This window comes from Sus scrofa, chromosome 7, assembly GCF_054392235.1.
Source record: "Sus scrofa isolate SSC_HxYL_T2T_F1_AM1 chromosome 7, Sscrofa_HxYL_maternal_Yorkshire_Landrace_v2.0, whole genome shotgun sequence".
Taxonomy (NCBI): Eukaryota; Metazoa; Chordata; class Mammalia; order Artiodactyla; family Suidae; genus Sus; species Sus scrofa.
The window spans coordinates 88945075-88951407 of NC_139389.1; the positions used below are offsets into that span (position 1 = coordinate 88945075).

Below are 6333 nucleotides of genomic sequence, written 5' to 3' on the forward strand. Positions count from 1 at the left end.
TTCTCATTAGAATCACCCACTGAGGATTCCCAAAACTTTCTAGAATACTAATGAAAACTGTATTAGGAAATCCCCAGGTTGGAGTTTATACACCTTAGTAACTTGTTCCTTCTTACGGGACTATGGATTCAGAAGCCTACTCATCCAGGCCATCTATTTTTCTGTTTGAACTCATTGCCTGTAACTCCTTCTGAAGTGGTAAGCAAAAAGCACATTGCAAAATTCATAATTAAGTCAATATATTGGCCTGTTACAGCTCACACAAAATAGCTACCGTTAACTGAGTCTTACTAATCTTCCATGAAAAGACACTATCTCAGGCTTGGGAAAATGAGTTAGAGATTCTAGAAAATGGGCCAGAAATAATTAAACTCATTTCTTAAAAGAGATTTAAGCGAAATAATTTATTTGAAGTTCCTAATACAGAGTCTGGAAAACAGCAGAACCTCAAAACCTGACTCTATTTATTGATATTGAGGGAAGAATTTTTAGCCTCCATTGTATGGCAGGCACTTTGCTAGGGGTTTAGATGACAGTAAAAAAAGAATTAATAAAAGAATTAAAGACAGAAATACACACACACACACACACACACACACACACACACACACACACACACTATAAGTTAAAAGGGCAGTGCCAGGGGAAAGAGAATAGAAAGTCAAGAAGATTCATTTAGGCCAATGTATGCATTTCTTACTAGAGAATTAAATTTCCTGAAACCATCTTCCTAGAAGCTTTTGTGGAGAGAGCCAGGTTGCTGCCAAATTAAAACCATTAAAACAAAGAGTCAGCTCACAATAAACCATGATAATTTTAGAGAATCTAAGCATTATTATGCTCAAACAGGTAGCTATATTTAAGCTTTTGTCTTGGTGTTGTTGATTAGGCTCCAACAGTTCTAGGAATGAAACTGCTAGTGCTAGAGTTGCTGATCTCTGGGCTCTTGCTGAGAGTCTGGGAAGAATAAAAAGAGATTAGAAAATATAAATATGTTTTAAATAAAAAGTACAGCCTTGTCCTCTACACATCACATTAGCTGCATAAACTCCAAAAACAAAGGAATCACTTGGGTTCAGAGACTCCAGTGACTCCTGCCTGTAATTACCTCTTCCTGCTTCTTCCTGAGCTCCCTGTGTGGTCTACTCAGCAGGCCTGTGTAATTCCTCTCTGCAGTGAGAAGGGCAAAAACTCAATACCCAATTTCTCTTCAGTGTAAGTCAGACTGGTAAACAAAAGAAAGAAATGGAGCCCTGGAAAGGCTGGCTAAACCCAAGTAAGGAACCAATTCAGATGTTATCATTTATTCAGCAAGTGAGGAAGACCATGGGAGGTAAGGATTCAGTAAGAGTCAGAATGTTTGTAGTGTTGTGTTAGGCGGGGTGGGGGTGGGAGTGGAGTCCTAGAGAGGAAAGGGATTGAAGATTCCTAGAAGATGAGAGTGAACTGCAAAACTAAAATGTTAACCATTGCCTTAAAAAAATACATTATAAAATACTTATTCTTGAGGGGCTGAACAGGTTCACCTAACTGACCAGAATCAGGGCAGTCAGTGTCCTCACCTCAGAGCAATCTAGAAAGGACATTTGATCAGGAAAGCAGACTCCTTTTTAACAAAACACAAATCTTTAGCCCCTCTGCTCAGAAATCTTTAGTTTCTGTCCCAGAATTTGTGGAGGATTGAAACACAAACAAAAGGCAGAAGAGGTAATTGGATTCAGAGCTCCAAAGATGTAACTGATAGTACAGAGCAGTATATTCAGAGTTATGAAAAGGGTTATAGAGTCAGAATCCAGAAAAGTACTGGTATTCTACATGAAGACAAACTAGTTAAGTGAAGCCCTAATACCCAGACCAGGGTATTAACTAATATTCTACATGAAGACAAACTAGTTAAGTGAAGCCCTAATACCCAGACCAGGGTATTAACAAAATTAAATGTGGAGATCAGTTATCTAAAGTCAGAGCTGACCAGAGCATCAGCTCAAGTCCTTGAGTGAGAAGTAATCGTCATTCCTAGAGAAGGTTTACAAAATATTTCTGCTGCAGCAAGACACAGCAGGCCAGTGTAGGTGAGTTTGGTGTTCTGGTGTGTGAGAAGTATGAGGAAAGTGAGAGGCAACAGCTTAACTTTATTAGCTTTTCCCCTGAATTTCAAAGCATTTCAGATACACTGCAAAGATGTGAAAATATCCAAATTTATGGCTGAAAATATGAATTCTATGATATAATAATGAAAATATTCTGAAGCTTCTGTTATACAAAACTGCTCAAGGCATGCAGGGGTTTTCCGTTCTTGTCCTATGGTCCTAATGTCAACTATCAAATTCAGATTAATGTTAAAAGTCATTTTTATACAACTAATGAAGTGTATAAAACGACTTTTAACATTAACATTAGTGAAGGCTTTAGAGTAGGATATAACTTGTGAATAAGGAGCAAATAAGCATGGAATAACTATCAGTCCCATGCCAATGGGAGATTATATATAAACCAGGTCATGCAAGAATTTTGCTCCAGGGAACCAGACTGTTCTACTCAAATAACAACTACAATACAAAAAAAGACTGAATGTACTAGTGTGATTATAGTGCAGTTTTTCCAATTACTCAACATTTTCTTTTTAAAATGTGCATGTACCTATTAATTCTAGTAAGTGTATTATCAAAAATTATAGTATTTAAAAAGTTGAAATGGTGAGTTCCCATTGTGGATCAGTGGAAATGAATCTGACCAGCATCCACGAGGACACAGGTTTTGATTCCTGGCCTCGCTCAGTGGGTTAAGGATCTGGCGTTGCCATGAGCTGTGGTGTAGATCACAGCCACAGCTCGGATCTGCTGTTGCTGTGCCTGTGGGGTACAACAGCAGCCACAGCTCCAATTTGACACCTAGCCTGGGAACCTCCATATGCCTTGGGTACAGCCCTAAACAAACAAACAAACAAAACTCAAGAAACAACACCTGAAATGGCATGCAAGAATATGCTAAAGTTAAGCCTTAACTCACTCTCTGGTTAGGGACATAGCTTTGGTGTCATGAAATTCTGAGTTTGAATTCCAGTTGTTAAAGTATCTACATAAACTTGAGGAAGTTCAAAACGGAAATAGTGGTGATAACTAACATTTCTATGTGAACTATATGCCAGATTCTGTGCCAAGTGCTTTGCAAACATTATTTCAATTAAAAACTCAAGCTGTCTATATCTTACACTTCATAATTATTAATTTTGATATATAATTTCTCACAAGAATGTCTACTATAAAAAGTAGTAACAAGTAAGTTTTGATGGCACAGAAAGTCTTGAGACCAGCTGCTCTTCCCTCCCACCTCTCCAAGAAGCTTTTGCAGTATCTTCATTTACCACTTATTCCACTATTTCACCTGAAATACTTGCTTTCATTGAGGTTTGCTCCACTCCTCCTCTTCTTGTACTCTATATAATCTCTCTTTGTTATAGTCCCCACCCCCAAAGCCTGCATTACTGGCCTCTGTTCCTTTACTCTTGCTTTCTCCACCACCTAAAGGATTACTTGCTTCTCTTCGTCCATTCAATAACATTTCTTTGTAAAGAGAATGACCAGTTCTATCAGCCTAGAGATTAATATGAACACTGTTTATATTAGCCTAACAGTTTAATATTTCATTATTCAAACCTCCCTTACTCTTGATTGATCTAAGAACTAAGGAGACTTAATAAAACATGATCAAACTGTTTCCAAGCACAGACAAATAAAGCACTGCAATGGCCATCAATCCAGTTGCTTTTGCTATTGCCATGCTGGCTTAATAGTGAAAATTTATACAAGTAAAGAATGACAAATTGAGGTCTTGCTTGTTAAAATCTCTAATGGTTTCAAAGTGAAGTCTCATGCCTGGGCTCCAATGGTACACAGGTGTTTTCTTCACGCTCACCTCCTGACTCACTTATCAGACTGGCTTGGAATCCAAGGAGCCAGTTCCACTTATGCAATTCTCAAACAAGCTGCCTTCTATAAACATTTAGAACTCAGCATCTTTCTTACTCCCTCTATAATGTGTGGCCTTTCTTAGGATATGAAAGTGTTCCACAGGAACTCAGAATATTCACCTCTGCTGCTTAACCACAGCTGCCTTTGCAACTTAAAGACATTTAAGTCCTCTCTGGGAATGTGAGTTTCCACCACAGCAGACCATGGGTAGTGATAGTTACATTAGGAAATAGTCTGTGCCTGAAAGGCTTCCCAAAAACTTCTCCCTAAGTGAGATCCCCATGCATCTTCACCTATATCTGGCCCTTCAGCTCACTTAGGGATCTGTGGAAAAGAGAGCAGTCTGATTCACTCTAAATCTCACTGACTCAGCTCAGGTTTATAGCTGCTGGATCACAGACCATTCAAAACTCTTGGACTAAAATACAATTTCTTAATATAGTTGTGGGAAGACAGTAACTCCCAGCTGTGTTTAAAGTTTGAACTTTAAAGAGATTGCTCAAGAGTGCCAAGCCCTTCTGTCCTCCGAGGAAGTTAGATGAAGGGATCTCATCTCCTATAAAATCACAAAGTCCTGAAAGATGACAATATTTCCTCTTAAAAAAGACAAAGCATATGCCTCTGAATTATGAATTGCTTAGGGAAATCAAGAGATATGAACAGGTTGTTGTTATAAGTTGGGGTTAAAAGTTGGCCTACTTCTCAGCGGTAACAGAATAACATGAAAAATGTCAAAGTCAAATGAGATTTGACCCAAAGGAATAAAAAGTCTGGCAGTCTCCATGGTATTAGTGCTTTCTTCTTTCTTTCTACAGGTCATCCTGTGCAGAACAATCCACACAACTGGAGACCATGGAGCAATTAAATCAGTCGAAAGTTTCAGAATTTATTTTGCTGGGACTGACCAGTTCCCAGGATATACAGTTTCTTCTCTTTGTGCTTGTCTCAGTTATCTATATGGCCACAGTTTTGGGTAACCTTGTCATTGTCGTTACAGAGTTTTACATCCCAAACCTGAACACTCCCATGTACTTTCTCCTGGGGAACCTCTCCTTTGTGGACATGATCCTTGCTTCACTGGTCAGCCCTAAGATAATTGTGGACTTTGTAAAAAAGCACAAGACCATTTCCTTGGATGAATGCTTCACACAGATCTTTCTCCTCCACTTACTGGGTAGAGTCGAAATGGTGCTTTTAGTTTCCATGGCATATGACAGATACGTGGCTATTTGTAAGCCGCTACGTTACACGACCATCATGAACAAGAAGGTGTGTATTTTGCTGATAGTGACCTCACGGTTCTTAGGTCTCCTTCACTCAGGGCTTCAGATACCTTTTGTTGTGAACTTGCCTTTCTGTGGTTCCAATGTAGTGGACAGCGTTTTCTGTGATCTCCCCCTGGTTGCTAAGCTTGCCTGCATAGATACTTATATTGTGCAGATAGTCATTGCGGCCAACAGAGGAATGACCTCTCTGAGCTGTTTCATCATTTTGCTTATTTCCTACAGTCTGATTCTCATAACGATTAGGAGCCATTCTTCCACTGGGCAGTCCAAAGCCCATTCCACTTTGAGTGCTCACATCACAGTGGTGGTTCTTTCCTTTGGCCATGCATCTTCATCTATATCTGGCCCTTCAGCAACCACTCTGTGGATAAGTTTCTTGTGGTATTTTACACTGTTATCACCCCTATCTGGAACCCAATTATCTATACTCTGCGAAACAAAGAAATGAAGACAGCCATGAAGAAATTCTGGGGTGCTTTCGTGAGTTCTAGACATGATACTTAGATTAAAAATACAATTTACATAGAAACAGAGTATTTTTAAAGTTTTTTTAAAAGGTGTTTTTTAAAAGTTGTTATTGATCTATACAGAGTATGTCAAGTAAAACATGGAAAAATTATGAAAGTCAGACATTCAAGGATATTTTGAATGCAGTACCAACAAAAAAATTAAAAAGCCATTAGAATTTTTTAAATGAAGTTGACTGAATAATAACAGTTTTCAACTAAAAACTCACTTGTATTTAAGAGGAGTTGGAGTTCCCGTCGTGGCGCAGTGGTTAACGAATCCGACTAGGAACCATGAGGTAGCGGGTTCGGTCCCTGCCCTTGCTCAGTGGGTTAACGATCTGGCGTTGCCGTGAGCTGTGGTGTAGGTTGCAGACGCGGCTCGGATCCCGTGTTGCTGCAGCTCGGATCCGGTGTTGCTGTGGCTCTAGCATAGGCCGGTGGCTACAGCTCCGATTCAACCCCTAGCCTGGGAACCTCCATATGCAGCGGGAGTGGCCCAAGAAATAGCAAAAAAAAAAAAAAAAAAAAGAGGAGTTGGTAAATACATGCTTTTTCAAAGTATTACAA

At 39.3% G+C, this 6333-nt stretch overlaps 1 pseudogene; it reads left to right on the forward strand.

The window, feature by feature from the left end:
- The first annotated feature begins 4755 nt into the window (after window positions 1-4755).
- On the forward strand, window positions 4756-5761 carry LOC100510969 (olfactory receptor 4K17-like; annotated as a pseudogene).
- Window positions 5762-6333: the final 572 nt, after the last annotated feature.